The sequence below is a fragment of the Phyllostomus hastatus genome, unplaced genomic scaffold (genome assembly GCF_019186645.2).
Source record: "Phyllostomus hastatus isolate PE091 unplaced genomic scaffold, TTU_PhHast_1.1 phas_scaffold_21, whole genome shotgun sequence".
Classification (NCBI taxonomy): Eukaryota; Metazoa; Chordata; class Mammalia; order Chiroptera; family Phyllostomidae; genus Phyllostomus; species Phyllostomus hastatus.
Window position 1 is genome coordinate 23,612,030 of NW_025334017.1, and position 17,511 is coordinate 23,629,540.

General features: G+C 45.5%; 1 protein-coding gene across 2 annotated transcripts in view; it reads right to left on the minus strand.

Annotated features, from left to right (window-relative positions):
• The window catches only part of NCALD (neurocalcin delta), a 339,563-nt gene that overhangs the window by 215,870 nt on the left and 106,182 nt on the right, over positions 1-17,511 (minus strand). For both annotated transcript variants that reach the window (XM_045861406.1, XM_045861404.1), the window contains exon 2: positions 17,110-17,161. The gene's annotated coding sequence lies outside the window, so the exon portion shown is untranslated. The remainder of the gene's footprint in view (positions 1-17,109; positions 17,162-17,511) is intronic.

The following is a 17,511-nucleotide window of genomic DNA, read 5'->3' on the forward strand; positions in this document are numbered from 1 at the left end:
GTACTGGGAGGAATGGGGGGTGCTCCAAACAGCGGGGTCGTGGCTAACACCTTATTAGACATTCCCAGGGACCCCTTGAGTCCTTCCATCATAAAGTGGGCAGGATCTTAAATACTATCTAGCACAGAACTCTATCTGGTGTTTATTATACATGCAGAAAGGAACAGAAATTATTTAGTGTAAATCTTCATTTTGTTGATGAAGAGAGTACGACTCAGAGGATAGGTAAGGAGCCCAAAGCAGCTGGTTATCAGCAGAAATGACCTTGACCTCTGGTCTCCTGAGTCCTTTTCCAGCATTCATTCCACAACAACATAAAAACACTAGAGGACTGTTGCCATTTCTCAATAGCACTCCTCTTGGAAGGGCAGACTATAGACCATGTTTCAAACCGAACATTTGAATAATGTTTTTACAGTAAATTGATACTGTGAAGAATGACCTGAAGTGCTAGACACTTTCTTCTCAGGCAAAACAAACAAACAACAGCCCTTTGTTTTTCTCGGACCGAGAAAGATGTGTTCCTGTATCTAGTTTGCCAGCAATTTTTCTGAAGGAGACTCTTATCTGAGCGCTGCATCACACGCTGTCTCTGGGCTGAAAGCAGTGAACCAGACCAAGTGACTGGCATATCTAAAAGAAAAATGTCAAAGATGAAAGCCAATGCATTAAAACCAGACCCAGAACATAGGCAAGATGTATGCGTTTCCTTGAGAAATTGATAAAAAGCAATGTAAACAACCAACCCTTTTCTTCCAGCGTCTCAGCAACCGCTCCCTGTCAGTATCCTTTTCTACGTGAGTTACATAATCCAGACTCTAAGACGGATTATATTTTCCCACTGCCCTTGTCAAAACAGGCTTTTCTTGTGACAAGAAGTAACAAAAGTGACTCTATGGCAGGCAGGCTGACACAGACAATAGCACAAAGCCCCTAAATAATTTTTTTAAAGTAAGAAATAAATAACTCTAGTTTGTTTTCAAGTTCTTGCTCCATATTTTGATAAAATAAGGAAAATTATATATTTATATATCTATGCAGCTAAGATATATAAATAACAAATATCAGATATGGTGTATGGTATCTATGCAGCTAAGATATATAAATAACAAATATCAGATATGGTATTTCTATCTATGCAAGATAGAAATTTAAGGAGTATAGTACGGCAATCAAGAACCCAGTGCTCTAAAACCAGACCACCTAGTTCAAGCCCCAGCTCTGCCACTTACCATGTGACATTGAGGAAGTTACTTAAAGCATTTTCTAGTTCAGTGTCTTCATCTCAAACATGGAATTTGATGATATTAGTTAATTAACAAGGTTGTTAGGAGCATTCAGTGACAATACATGTAAAATACATAGAACAGTGCCTGGCCTATAGTTAACTTGTAAATGTTGGCTGTTATCATCACCTGTGACAGGGACAAAATAATGAACATGTCACTGCGTGGCCTTTCCTTATCCCCACCTGCTTCTAAGGAGGGCATGTTCTTGTTGTCAGGTTAGCTCCAACCAGAAAACATTCAGACCATATTTCTCAGGGAAGGGTCTCCATAACAAGGAGCTACATGTGTGGTGTGCGGGCTGGGGGCAGGTGGCTGAATGGACGAGCTAGACAGCAGGTGTCTGCAGCCAGAGAACAGAGAAGCCATTTGGAAACGACATGGCAACATGAAGAGGGAACAGGCTTCGAGCAACTGCAGTGTGTGATAGAATTGAAACGCAGGGAAAAGCTAGTGTTAAGAACCTCCATTTAGTGTTCTTTGAAAGATATAATAAAGACTGGAATTAACGTATAGTAATTGCCTTTGATCGTTGGGTACTGCTTCCTTCAGTGTGAGGCCATACTGAGACTGACTCTCCTTAGAACCTAGATTTCATATGGATTTCAGAGCAAGTTGTAGAGAGCGAATAATTAGGAGTGCACGACCACAGATTTCTAACTAGAACAAATGGTCCCAGAAAGGCCAATGTCATTGAACAGGGCACAGAGCTTTCAAAGGAGCTAAAATTTATTCCAAAAATGTACACACTGCAGCATTTAAAAAACATCTTCACAGTAGATATCCAGAGCCATAAAAATGTTCATTCCCTGTGATAAGGTACTAATTTATACTAAAGGAAAAAACAAGAAACTTTGTACACAAGAGGATGTTCATGGCAACATTATTTATAACAGTAGAAACAATGGGAACAGCCACCAAACAACCAAAATAGAGCATGGTGGCTTAATAGAATAAAATGACTTTGTTTAAAATGATAATGTGGAAACTTGTAGGAAATTTTAGAATGCAATATTAAACTATAAAAGCCACGAACACTGACCCTAATTCTGAAGCCATCCGCCTGCGGGTTAAAGGGCACTGAAAATACCGCTGCCCTGAGGACAGAGGGCTGGGGTGCTGCTCGCCGACGCTCTCCTGGCCAGCCTGCTTACTCGTCCAGACTCTCAAATCTCCTTTATTTCCCTCAGATAAAATTACTTTATCAGATTAATCCTCATCCAACTTGACTAGGATTTACAATGGCCCACCCAGTTTGAAGAGATCCGGGCCTGGCCTCTCTCGTTCTCCTTAATTCTAGTACAGGAATACCGAGGAAAAGCACTTGCACTTACTTTTTTCTGGTTTGGAAGCTTGGCGAATTTCACCAAGTTTCCCTGATAATTGGATTCAGAGAGTTAATGCAGCTCTTTGCAACACGCTTCCTTAAACACCAGTCCCAGCGTGGCTGCAACCACAGGGGAGGACCCGTAGCAGGGCTTTTGTGGAGGGCCTGTGTGATCGTCTGTAGAACTAGACCTGGGTTTTTATTTAAGGAACTTGCAGAAGACGAGAGAAACAGAACACCCTCCCACCATCCATCCATCCATTCATTCACTATGTCAGGCACCATGCTGGGTATAGATCCCAAGAGCCCCGACTTGTAAAAGATGCACAGAACAGGTAATGCCCATAAAATGTGATGAGTGCCTTGCCAGAGAAAGTGCTGGGGGAGATGAAGGGGGCACAACTAACCCAGCTCTGAGGAAGTCGGGGAAGAGGAAAAACATTCTCCTTTTAATCCAATCCTAACCAATGCAAACCAATCATGTAGAAAGAAACAAAGAAACAGGCCTGATTCGCACTCTGTATTCTTGTTTGTAAGCCATCTTCTCTCAGACTGTCCTGGCTTTGGGCAAATACATTCTCCTAAACACAGCTTCCAACTGTCATTTTAATAACAGACACCACAAAAGTAATTTGCGGAACAAACTCCCCTCGGCAAATAGCAAATGAACTACCATTCTCTGAGTGATCACTGCAGGCCAAGTCCTCATAGCAACAACTGCTAATCCTACCATTTCCATTGTCTCTGTCCTAGATGAAAGTATTCTCTCTCTCCACCTCCATCTGGCTTTAACTTAGCTCTGTGAATGACGGGAGTAGGAAGTGGTTTATTTGGGTTTTCAGTAGAAAGGAAGACACACTTCATTACTCCTTTAAGGGTGGCAGAGGGCACACTGACTCACCTTTTCCCTGGCATCATGTAGACGAAGCGCTATTTTTACAGTAGGATTCATCTTCTCCAAGTCTGAGGGTGTCCTGAGCAGACTCTTTGTGACAAGTCGGACAAACACACATGGACCCAGTCTTGTTGCAAGAGCTAATGCACTAGCAGGTGCCCCTCACCTGTCATGGGAAAACTACCAACACTACCTGCTCCCGTGAGGCTGAGACCCTTACAGCTTTACACGGGATGGGGATATGAGAAGAAACGGAGTCAACACTGATGTATTTCCATGGTAACCCCCAATACCAAAACCCTAACCCTGAAATCTTCTTTTAGCCTCTCCAGTAAAGTTTTATGGGGAAAAAAACCATTTTGAAACAAGCAGAGGTTTGCAATAGTTATCTACTTGAACTAAATAGTACTAACTTGTGTGCCTGAGTTCTCTCTACTGGCAAGTAAGTGGGAGACAAGAAAGTTCAGGGAAGGCCGAGAAAGGCAGAGGTTTTGGTGCCAAAAGAGCAAGACAGGGTCAAGGAGACAGGAAAAGAAAGGGTTCAGCGAGCCAGCAAATACAAAGGGGCTAGGGAAAGAGGCAGATGCAGGTAGGGAGTAGAAAAACACCCCAAAGGATAATGAAACAAATCTGGGGGTGCTTTCTATAGGGTGTCTATGGACAAGGCAGGGGCCATCAGGGCCCAGAACCATTTCAGAGGGCACAGCCGATGCAATCAAAGCCCTTGCCATGCTCCTCCTGCCCACTCCCTGCTCACCACCAAGGGTAAAGGGGGCTCTCAAAGAGCCAGTCCCCTTGAAAATCCCCAGGAAAGCCTCGGTGGACTCTGCCATGCCATCCGTCAACCATCCCAGCACAGCTAATTCTGGTGCTGGAGCGGATCCTGCTTCTCAGGCCGAGCACCTGCACTAGCTGCTTCATTTACAGCCATGTTGTACGAAAAGTATGTACATTATTAATGGCTCTCATCAATAAATCAACAAACAAGTGCTGGCGAGGATGTGGAGAAAGGGGAACACTTTTGTGCTGTCAGTGGGAATGCAGACTGGTGCAGCCACTGTGGGAAGCAGTATGCGGTTACCTCAAAAGATAAAAAATGGATCTGCCTTAAGACCCAGCAATTCCACTTATGGAAATTTGTCTGAAGAAATCCAAAACACTAATTTGAAAGAATATAAGCACCCCTGTATTCATTGCTGCATTATTTACAATCGCCAAGATGAGGACGCAGCCCAAGAGTCCACAGCAGATGAGTAGATAAAACAACTTTCAGCCCTGGCTGGTATAGCTCAGTGGATTGAGCATAGACTCTGAACCAAAGCGTTGCTGGTTCAATTCCCAGTCAGGGCACATGCCTGGGTTGTGGGCCAGGTCCCCAGTTGGGGGTATGCAAGAGGCAACCACACACTAATATTTCTCTCCCTCTCTCCTTCCCTTCCCCTCTCTCTAAAAATAAATAAAACCTTTTAAAAAAAAAACCCAACTTTGGGACATTTACACAATGGAATTCTACCTAGCTATACAAAACAAGAAAATTTTACCCTTCGTGACAGCATTGATGGACCTGGAGAACATTATGCTGCATGAAATAAGCCAGTCAGAGAAAGACAAATACCATATGATCTCACTCATATGTGGAAGCTAATGAACAAGCTGAACTAACAAGCAAGACAGATGGACTCATAGATAGAGGGCAGGATGGCAGCTCTGGCAGGTGGGGTTAGGGAGCAGAGGGATTGAGCCAAAATAAAAAGACTCACGGACACGGACAACAGTGTGGTGATTGCTGGGGGAATGGGTGGGTGGAAGTGGAAGAGAGTATAAGAGGGATAAATGGTAATAAGAAAAAAACAATGAAAAATGTAAAAAAATAAAATAAAACAAACTCCATGTGGTACGATGCTTGCACTATGGAAGTCCTGTGAAAATTGAAACTCTCTGAGAAAACAGTGCAGGCTGGTGCCTGTGCCGATGGAGGGGTGGAGCAAACTGCTGGCGTTATTCAAATGTTCAACGGCTTGCTCGCTCCCTCTGCCTCCCTCCCTCCACCATTTTCTCCTTCCCTCCCTTTGCCCTCATCACAGGTAGCTGGATTATGCTAAGGAAAGGCGTGTAACTTTTTCCCAAGGTCAAGTGAATGAATGAATTTTTATTATTGAGCTAAAATTATATGCATTATTTATAAAGACTGAACATAGAAACTGCTTTAGAAAACATTAAAACACAGAAGGATGACCAATGTATTGTGGATTGATAAAGAACATCGAACCATCAAGATCGTCCCTCCATTCTGTGACTGACAGGAAAGAGGACAACCCTGCCGCCTGTCCCATGGTAATACAAACGGCCTGTCTCCCAGCCTAGCCACCAAGCGGCTGGCTGAAGGTGGGCAAGGTAATTAACATCCGCATGCGACTTGCAAACAGGATTAATAATGGACCGCTGTAGGATGGAAGAGTTACAACGTCTACAGTGCTCACAGCAGTTCCTGGCACAGTGTGCACGCCTCACTCTGGTGGCAACAGCCCCAGGGGGTCTCTGTGGAAGGCACCCCCAGCCTGGCACGGAACCAGTGCTCACTCAGTATTTGCTATTCTGATCACTTACTGAGTTCTTACTACGTACTGAGTAAAGTGCCGAGTGATGTTTTTACTGAGTAATGTGCCTAGTGATTTTTTTAAAGGATTTCTTGCTTAATATTCAGAATAACCCTGTGAAGTAGGTACTCTTACTATGCTCATTTTTGAAATGAAGAAACTGAGGTGCAGAAATGTTAAGTAATTTTCCCAGGACAAGCAGAGGAATCAGGAAGCAGGTCCTTGTGACCTACCATTGGCCACACTACCCACCACTCAGCCTCTCATTGGCCACACTACCCACCACTCAGCCTCCCATTGGCCACACCACCCACCACTGCTCCTGGCAGGACACACAGAGGGCTGAAGGGACCAGGTCCTGCTTAGGTTAACCGGTTAGTACAATTAAGCCACAAACACAACTTAGAGGGAGAAAAGATAACAAATCACTCCCTTCATTTCCAGAATGAGAAGTCCAGGGCTCCTTAGCTGCTGCCACCACATTACACCAGCTGCTGTGGAGAACCAGAGTGCCACACCCAAAATTAACAAAGATCATCATTTGTCCTAAGCAGGGCTCCTGTCATTAGGTGGATGAGCACACCACTAGGTTGGTAACAAAAAGGTCAACAATTGTATCCACTAATTGGCTGATGAACGCTTGTCCGGGCAAACCTGGAGCTCCATTGCCCAAGAAGGATCAGAATTTTAGTCCTTAGTTTTGGGGACTATCTTTTACTCTCCAAGGAGTAATACGGGGAGAGGATACTATCTTCAACTAGTAAATCCTAGTGATGGATGCAAAGGGGAGCGTCTGACACAGAATGAGGGGTGGCCGAAGCTCTGACACATCTTGACCCTACCACTGCCCTTCCCTGTCCCATGGCACGAGACCCCCCACTGTGTTCGGGGCATTCTGCACTTTCACAGGTTCAAAGGACGGACTTCTTGAGGCTCTGGGGCAGAAGGGGCTCCGGAATCAGACAAACCGGGTTGACATCTTGGCTCCACAACCTCCTGCTGTCGGACTTTCCAAAATCCTGTGAGTCTGCCAAGCTTCATCAAGCAGCCTTGAGGGAACTAGGTATATAATTTTTGAGGATACATACTTTAAAAAACTGTCCTCGACTGAAAATATGTAATCAGGAATGCTGATTAGAAGCCCGTCTTAGTGCTGTGCATCTGTACACATCAAGTCCAGCCCCTGCTCTGCAGGAACTGGTTCATTGAGGGCACCAAGGGAACAGGCAGGTGGCCGTGGTCTGTGTGAACACCACTGCACCCAGCAGAGGGCCTTGCCCATAGCCGCTGCTCACAGAAGTTCATTCATGGATTACTGACAGGGAGTCTACACGGTCGGTAATAACTGGCTGGGAGTTTCTGAGCTAAGGCAGATTCTGATAAATATTATAGTCTAGGAAGCTCACTTTTTAGGAGCAAGGAAATACTATGAGCAGGCAGGCAGGCAGGCTTGTGGAAGGTTCCCTCAACAACCAGGCCATCAGGAAGGTTCTTGCCCATAACAATGGAAAAAGAAATGCTCAACCGTGCAAGGCTGGAAGGGACCACCATGGTGACTAACTGAACTGGAGGGAGCATGGAAGGCACCAGAGTTAAAGATGCACCAGTGTTTACCACCCTTGTGATTGGGAAAATGATCTTGACGCAGACAGGAATCACTGTGAAGGACAGAGACAATGTTCCTATCACTGCTGATACCCTTTACCAGGGACTCGGGTTCTCACCTGGGGTTAAATAAAGCAAGCCAGCACGGCTTTGCATTAACCGCTACTGCCCTGCGCTAACACCTGCACTCGTGGGATCAACAAGGACAAAAACGTCTCTATATCCACTGAGGGCATCCGTCGCAGCTCGATGACTCTAGCTCCTTGAGGAGATGACACTGTATCCATATGGCATGCTGACAGCCTGTTTGTCTTTAGCTTTGCTCAAAATTGCGATTCAACTCATTTATGCTATCAAAGTTAACGACCTTTAAACCTTAAACCATGTGGCCACTAGTTTATGACCAATTTTTTACCTTTTCATTTAACATTTGTCATGATCTAAAGAGATCAGTCAATATGGTTGAAGACCAATCCAGGTGAGACGTTTTTCTAAGCTTGGGAGACAAAGAGTAATAACAGTGTAAATTAACTAACAGGCATAAATAAACACATAGATCATATTTTTAAAGACTGTGATTTCATTTCTGTTTTGGAGCTTCTCCCATGAAGGTAGCTTTGCCCCAGAATCCATCACCAACGAAAGGAAAGTGGGCTTAAACAGGACAAAAATATCACAGCAGAAAGGACACTGACAAACTTGCACTACATCACATTTAAAAACTGTATATGAAGCATTGCAGAGAGAGAGAGTCCACCAGGAAAAGGGAAATCAGACACGAATTGCATTCTCCAAGAATGCAGTCTTCTGGGCACTGCTGATTTGTCACTTACTAAAAACCCCTGGCTCCAGAAAGCGTTTTCAGGTCCCTCTGCTGAAATTGCTGTAGCCAGTCTATTTTCGGCTCTATTTCTCTGAGCTTTCCCAGCAACAGTTCTTCAATGATCCTGGGATCAGGTTTGGTTTAAGTTGTATTGAAGGTTGTTCTGTTGTTTTGCTTTCATTTTCAAAGAATCAACAGCTGGGGATAGGGACGAAAGGGAGCATCTTCCCAGACACGAGCCTATCTGCCACTTGGTTGTCTGGGTCTATTTTCTTCAAATAATTTATGCACAGATAATCGATGAAGAACTGGAAGTGATTCTTTAGTAATTACGTTTAGCTCCAACAGAACAACCCATTAAGAAAATAAGAGCATACATGTTCTGACAGCCATTCTTAACTCGGAAAATGCCATCTGGGGCAACCAATAACGTGACGAGGCCAGTGCCCCTCCCTCAGGGTCCCTGAAGTTCACGTTCAGGCTTTGTGTTGTGTTAAAGGTCCACACCTGACACGGTGAGGATGAGAGAACTGGAGATAACAGGGTCTTCCGTGCACTGACACTTCGGGACAAGCTAGGGGAACAGTATGTTTTTAAAACTGTAAATCTCGCCCTATAAAAAGGGATTTTCTCATTAATTTAGTGCATCTATTTGCAATGCCTCCAATCTAATGTCACAAGTAATCATTTGGGGACCTTACCAGCAGTGGACCATGTTGCTGGTAATGCCCCATCGACAGCACTGCTTGCCACACTCCCCCCCCTCGCCCACCCCCAGGTCGTCCGTACTCCCTGGCCCTCTAGCTCCCCGTGGGGTGTGACTAACGGAGACCCCAGCCAAAGATGGGAGGGTGGGAGGAGAGCAGTGGTGCTGTCTTCCCCACTGTCTCCCTGTGTCGCTGCAGTTACGTCCCCTCACAGCTCTGGCTTCTGTCGCGTGGCCCTTCCTCTATGATTACAATGCTCACTGGGCTCCACCTTGTGCTACTTCCGTGTCTTTGGGCCGAGGATGGCAACGGCTTCCCTCGGCTGCTTGTCCTGGATGCTGGACCACCCCGTTTGCTCCCGTGACCCTGCCCACAGGGGCGGCAGTGGTCCTCTCATTAAGCCCTCTTCATTCAAGCCCTCGGAGGCTGATTCTGTTTCCTGACAAGATCTCAATGCGACCACTTTGCAGAATAAATATGGAAGGGCTTGCTTCCTGGCTGAGGACAGTGAGCAAACACAAAAGACCAATGTCTATGGAAAACATGCATGAACAAAACAGACTCCTACCAACCTTTCTGTTTTGGCAAGCAACATATTTAATGTCAGACTTACTATCAAAACCAGCAAAATACAGCTAATAGTCCTCCTTTCTAACATCAACTTCTGTTTTGAAAGGAGAAAGAAAAAATCTCATTTATTTCTCCCTCACCATTAAAAAAATTTTTTATAAACCCCAGGAAAGACCAGTTCTAAAAGCTAGTGATTCTCTGTAAGTCATGTGGATGCTTGAAAAAGATAAGCTTCTTTTTTCCACTCTTGTTCTTTTGCAATTACAAAAAGAAGAGGAACATTTTCTAAATTTTTTTTGGTACCCAGAATTTAATTCACTATACTGCAGAAAGGATAAAAATACCTAACGCCTTTCAAAAACTAGAGTCAAGTAACAAAACAAATGAACAAAAGCACAGTTTTATCTGTATCCTACAAGGTGGTAGGCTTGTGACACTCTTAAAATCCATCATTGCTCTAAAACTATGTCTCAAGTGGTACTTTTTTTGCTTCAATCTGGATATTTATCTGTTTAGCTGGAGGCTACAGTTCCATCATTAGCCCACCAAAAGGATATTTGTTGAATTTGCAACATGTTGACAAATTGTACAGTTTCCAAGGCTAAATGTAATGTTTTTGTTGGATTCTCCTTTTTAATTAAGCCATGGACCCCTAATAATATAGTAGCTATGAGTTAATAAACAGAGTACACCTTTCAACCCAGGCACAATGAACTATCAGGCTACTACTCTTGCATTTCGCTTTAACATGGTGCTAGTTCTTCTCACCTCGATCCCTCTCTAAATCCACTCTCCACATCTATTCTCCACTCCTCTCCTCCTGCTCTGCCCAGAAATTGTATCATCCGATCCCTGCCCTCTGGGTTCTCCTTGAGTTCCACTGACGGGAGGCAGCAGCAGGAGGTTCAAGGAAGAGGAGATGCAGACCCGAGTCTGCATTCCTCCATGTCTTCTGCACTTTGCGGGTCTTGAAGTTCTGGCAATGGCTGAACCTCCAACTCCCCATCCCTGACTACCGCGCCACCTGGCTGAGCCCTGCTCTTCTTGCCCCGTCCCCAAGGCAGTAAAAGCTCTTCCCTGCTGAAAGTTCCTGGTGGCCTTCATATCCCTCGTTTGTTCTTTCCACCCTGCCTACACCTCTGCACACAGTATTTTTTCTAAATTCTCTCTGGACTCCTCTAGACCTTGCCTTCTGCTTCCCGCTGCGTCCCTGACTGATAGGCGCATTGCACGGGATGAAAAAATCACAAGGTACCGCTCTGGCAAGGGGAAGCTCCCCCCGCCCACCGCGCATGCTCCTTAGCTTTTGACAGCTGTGCCCAGGGTCTGTCCCTGCCTTTGCAAGAGCAATGCAAATGTAGGATTTGAGTGTCTAAGGGCCACCTGGGGAGATTCAAGGAAAGACTAAGAAACTGTCCTGGGTCCCAGGAGACTAAGGAATCACGACAACAAAACGTAACGTGATACCCTGGATTGAACAGGAAAAAGACGTTAATGCAAAAACTGGTGAAATTCAGATAGAGTCTGTAGCTCAGTATTAGTGCACTGATAGTCATTTACTAATTTTGACAAATATCAACTGGTTAGGTAAGAAGTTAAATTAGGGGAAGCTAGGTGAAGGGAATATGGAAAGTTTTCTGTAAATATAAAATTATGCCAAAATAAAATGCTTAATTAAAAAATAAAAGCAGATGCCCAGACTCTGCATAAGACCCACCTAAATCAGAGTTTCGTGAGTGGACAGCTACTTAAGCAGGTGGTTTGAGAACTGAATCTTGAAAAGCCCCTAAAGGACATGCGAACTATTAGTTCTGGCTGAGACAAGGATGAAAACAACTGTTTACTGAAGCTAAATTACAGCATAATCACTGGACTATTTAAAGAAACAAGCCAATGGAAGCTTTGTCAAAGTCCACCTTCTACTCCAGTTAATTGGAATGATTCATCTCTCGACTAGACCGGTAGGTATATTTAGTTTCTCACATGAAAACACTCGAAGAGGTACAGGTAATTATGGAACCAAATAAAGACGTGACAGGGGAGTTCTTCCACTTCCTCCTCCCTCTGAAATCAAGGCTTCCTGCAGTGTGCGTCCTTTCTCTTTCCCTTGACTTTGAATTTCCAAGAGAGCAAGGCCATCCGAGCAGGCTGTTGGACAGTGATTTTCCTCATCTTCTCCGTGATGGGGCAGTCTGTCTCTCTAAGGAGAAGTTGAGCTCCCAGAAGGCAGGGTCTCTGTTATCCATCTCTTCTGTGTTCTTCCACAGCTCAATTCAGTGCTCACCAGTTACTTGGCTGGATGACAACCTGCACCGCCCCCTGGGCCCATACCTTTGCCTATTCATTTTAGATATAATTCTCACAGTCAACACTTTCATGTCATTGGAATGCATGAGAAGGGGGTAGGCAGATGTGTTGGCATTAGTATTACTTGTTTATTAACAAAACTGTTCATTGAGAACCTACTATGTACCAGGCAGTATTCTAGGCACTGGGGCTATAATAATGAATAAAATAATCTCTACCTTTCGGGAGCTTAAACTCAAATCAGGAGACAGATGATTAAGCAGCTAATTACCAAACAATCTATAGATTTCCCCTTACCATCCTCAACACTGTGCCCATCATGACAGGACAACTAGAGTCTGAATTAGGAACTGGGAAAATAGGTTCTAGTTCCAGGCCTACTTCTTGTTAAGAACTGATTTTAAAGGAGGCATAATCTTTTCTTTTTTTAAAGATTTTATTAATTCATTTTTAGAGAGAAGAAGGAAGGGAACAAGAGAGGAAGAGAAACATTGATTTAAGAGAGATACATCCATCAGTTGCCTCTCACACACCCCCTGACTGGGGACCTGGCCTGTAACCCAGGCATGTGTCGTGACTGGGAATCAAACTGGCAACCTTTTGGTTCACAGGCCTGCACTCAATCCACTGAGCTACAGCAGCCAGGGCAGGAGGCATAATCTTTCTGACCGTTAATCCCCTCATTCAAAAAAAAAAAGAAGGTGTGGGGGTGAAAACATAAAACTTGTCTCTCTGCCTTAAGGCAGTTGTTACAACAATGGATGCAAAAGTGCTTTGAACACTGCAAAGTGTTCTACATGTCAAGCAATAGAAATTAATGACTTAAATAATCCCTGCTTACTAACTCTACAGCTAAAAGTAGTGGTTCAGTGGCCTCGCCATTAGGCAGAAATTGCAGACAATAAGACTCTCTAAAAGGCAATCCTTTCAAAGAGCTAAGCTCGGCCGCTTTGGAGTTGGTGATTGATGAGAATTAGATTAACATCAAAGAACTGTTTGGGGAGAAGCTGCACAGAAGAAAACAGGCCTGCCATTTTAGTCACGGCAGACTCATTTTTTGCTTCACTCTCCCTGAATACAGGAGAGCAGCTACTTCAACTCTTCTGTGAAATTCAAAGCAATTTCTTAGCTAGAGCCATTCACATTTCTATTTTATTCAAAAAGAAGCTTCCAGATCAGACATGAAAGGAGAGCAGCAGCCAGTCAGGGCCGGAGCGTATAACCTCCGAGCAGTTCTCAGCAAATATCTTATAAAAGATCATGCTTGAGAGAACTTCTGAAAATCACATTTGCTGTTTCAGATAAATGTCGTGTCTATCCTCAGCTTCTAAGGTAGAAAATGTTCTATCAGAGCAGTTTACCATCTTCTGTCTGGAGAAGCTGATGAGCTTCTAAGGGCTCTCTTTGGATGCCATGGCAACCACATGATTCTGGTCAAGTCTGTTGTGTCTGGGGCACAGCAGAAGGACCGTTAAGATGGTACCTAAGGAAATATGCGTTAGAGACACTGCCGGCATGTTTTAATGGAACATATGGCACGTTCGCTTCGGGAGCACACACACCTATAAGCCTCCGCCACATCCTAGCACTGGGCCAATACGTGGGAAGCCAGGGAATGTAAGACACGTTGCAAAGAAGTCACAGTGGGCGTGGTGCCCTGGGAGCAGCAAGTTCATTACAAAACATATGAGTACATATAGAAATGGTATCGAGAAGTTTTAGCTTTCATACCAACATTAAAATTGTATTCTCCAGTTTTTGCTGGGACTCCAGTTGTACACGCCTTTTATGAAGATTTTTTTTAGCTAAATCTAAACCCGAGAGAAAGTTGAATGTGGAGCAGAGGAACAGTAGTTGGGTCAGAAAGACGTTTACGTCACTCATTTGGGCTTTCACAGGCACTTAGCCCAGGAAATCACGAAGAGTGGAAGGAGAACTGTGGTCCGTGGAAAGGGGCAGTATTTTCGGCATTACTGGTGAGGCCAAACCACACCACAGGGCAGGGCTCTCTGAGGTCTCCCCAGACTGTCCCCCTGAGATGGTGACTTCCCTTTACCTGAAAGCAATGAACGAATACCCAATGGTAGAGAGTTCCTTTTCACCATAGTGTATGTGTGTGTGTGAGTGTGTGTGAGCCCACGCGTGTTTACACCACCACCAGGCTGTATCAGAATCACGTTGGAGCTCATCATATACACAAACCCATGTACACGTCAATTCCTTCTATATACATAAAAAAATTGACCACTGATCCCACAATCCACCCACAGCCCGCAGCTGGGCTGACTTCCTCAGGAGACACCGAGGAGCATGTGCTGTGAGCTGAAGAAGACACGAAGGGAATGCCCTGTCTGGCCCTTCTGCACTCTGACTGAGGAGACAAGACAGACATGCAGGAAAAGCTAGATAGCGTGTCATTCTACACCTCTCACCGCGTACCCACTCTCCATTTCCCCATTCCCCTCCCCCCCGGGGATCTCCTGCCTCCGGCCTCCACACACACACACACACACACACACACACACACACACGGGCCTCCCTTCCTTCTATGCCCAACCCGACACACTCACAATCTCTCCATAAAACCCTCAACACCTTTGTGCTCTTGTCTCCCCAGCCCTGGACAAGCCTGTGTTCCGTGCTCTTGGCTCCAACACTGACCACTCCCAGAGAGAGCCCACATAGCCAGGCGCACGCCCCAGAGTGAAGCAAAAACCTCTGGAGAGGGCTGACGTCCCGATTCCTACGTAAGGTCCTTGAGGACAGGGGCTGGGCTTCGGCAAGCCCGACGGCACCCCGGCAGGCCCAATGAACCTTTTTAACAATGAATTAATACACACACACACACACACACACACACACACACACACACACACGAAATTGGAAAAGAAGGGGCCATACTCATCTGACAAATCGATGTTTGAAACTTTCATTCACAGTTAATGTGCAAATAGTCACAGCTATTCTAAGTCAGGCATTCAATGAAGGAGCCTTAGAAAGAACGGCCCCTTAAAAAGTAGCTGGTGGAGTTACTCTGTGGCCTGCAGAGTCGTAAAGGTCTTCACGGTTATTTTTAAATCTGGACTATTTTATAACTCAAGATCGCTCTTCCTGTTCATTCAAGCAACGTAGTAAGATCTCACTTCCTACACTGCAGGGCAAACGCCCTCCACAACGTCACCAGTAGGAGCCGTGTTGCCACAAAGGCAGATACCAAAGGAACCCTGAAACTTCTCATTCCTGGGAGAAGAAAGCGTCCTGTCAAGGCAATGGCCGCTGTGAGGGGTGAAGTTTCAGGGCATCAGCCACAGGGAGGGGGACGCTGCTGCCTGACCAGGGACCCTGGTAGAGTCTCGGGCAGTCGGAACCCACACTGGGAATGTGCAACGAGTGCTCTCCCTCACGCCGGCAGCAGACCCGTCTCCGAGCTGAGGGGGGGCACGGCTCAGGCTGCAATCCTCGTACCAGCGTGGCAGGCACCAGCCCAAATGCCGCCTGATTCCCCTGCGAATGTAATAATGTCTGACAAGAGGCTGATTGGACAGCACACGTTGTCATTTCCTCTAATTAAGAAACACTCAAGAAAAACCAAAATAGCTACAAAGCACTGTCAGCAAAGCAATCAGCAGCGACAATTAGCTGTCAACCCACAGTCCTGAGCTGAGCCTTGGGTAGGGAGCACGGCGGGTTGTTGCCGTTTTCCAAATCAGCGTGATGGTAGGAGACAAAGATGATAAGCTGAGAGGAGAAGCCAGTGCCCGCTGCACGCAAGGGCACCAACCCCCTGCAGGTGCAGCGAGCTGCCGCAGTTTGCGTGTGTATGTGTGTGTGCGTGTGTGTCTGCAGACATGCAGGGGGACCCTGTGAAGAACACTTCAACAAGCTTCTGAAACAGCTGGAAGTCACTACACTGCCTGAAGCCCGTGCTGTTGATTCACCCTAAATCACCCTTCTTCTCCGCCTGGAACAATTCTACCCACTCTTTAAAATCTATAAGCAGGCCATCTCTGTTTGCTTCGTGAGGCTTCACAATTTCAACACATGAATTCTCCCCGTCTCAATTCCCAGATCAGATTACCTCTAGGCCATGAACAGCAGGAGTTGGGGAAAATATACAAAGAAACAAACATAACACAATTGTCACACTAGGTAAAAATGTATAATAAGATGTCGTATGTTCCTTCCTAGGCACATAACACAAAACAGTTGACCTTCTTAAAACTACTGGGAGATGACTCCCACCCTTCCCTGCACCCCTCACCCATCCTCAAGGGAGCAGCTCCATGGACTGTTCAGACTGGGTGAGGGCGAGTGCATGGAGGCAGGTCTGGGAACCTTCCTTCTCTCTATTTCCATCCTCAGCACCATGTGGTTTTCTTTTCCATGAAAGATTTCAGCAACAAATGCAATAGAAGGTCTGATTACAGCTGATCCTGTCCATAATTTGAGCTCATTCTCTAATTCAGGACCGCTGGGAGGAAAGCTGATATTTAGCTCCCTGTTTGTCTGGTGTCCACATTTAGTTCTCCATCCAGAGCGAACCCAGCCCTGATTTCTTTTGCAGCAGCAATATGCTCAACCCAAAGATCCATTTTCCAGCCTTTTCTGCAGCTCATGGTGGCCATTAAGAATAAGGCAAAATTCACTGACCCCAGGCAACCAGGAAAACTCTTTACCTGGACAGACTCAGGCGGGAGACACGACCGTGTGCCCTTCTCTGCCTGCCTGCTTGGAACATAAGCACGAAGGCCCCAAGTTGAACAGGACATGTTTTCTTTGGCTATTATAATTTATACTGTGAAGAACGTCTTCGTGCGTGCTGATCAAGTGGCCTCACCTCTGTGTCTCAACTTCCTCATATATAAGAAATAAAACAGTGCATAACTCCTAGGGCTATTGCAAGGGTTAAATAAGAGGTTGGATTTAGGTCTTAGCACATCTTGGGAGAAAAGTGGTATGTATAAAACCGAGGGAAACATTTTCTGTATTTACCTGGTAGTAGATCTCTCAAAGCACTTGAAGCTTCAGGTCAGAAGAAGTCACTCTGTTAAAAATAAAGTTATTGTTTTAGGTAATTAGGAACAGAGGGTATCATATCAGGGGGATGCAATCAGCGATGAGGACTACTACTTGTTCCAGGATTCCCTCGCGTCACTCGATACCTTCTGCCCACCCCAGCTCCCACCCCTCTAATCAAGTAGGAATGATTCCTGCCACACTCTCTTTATCTGCTCTCACTCTGCAGCCCAGCAGCCAGAGTGACAATTCTAAAACAGAAGCATGGCACACCGCACTCCTCCTGAAACCCCTTCCACAACTTCCTCGTACCCTTGGGAGAAGGGCTGAGCCTCGCCCTGGCTTTGAAGGCCCTTCATCACCTGATGCCCCGCAACG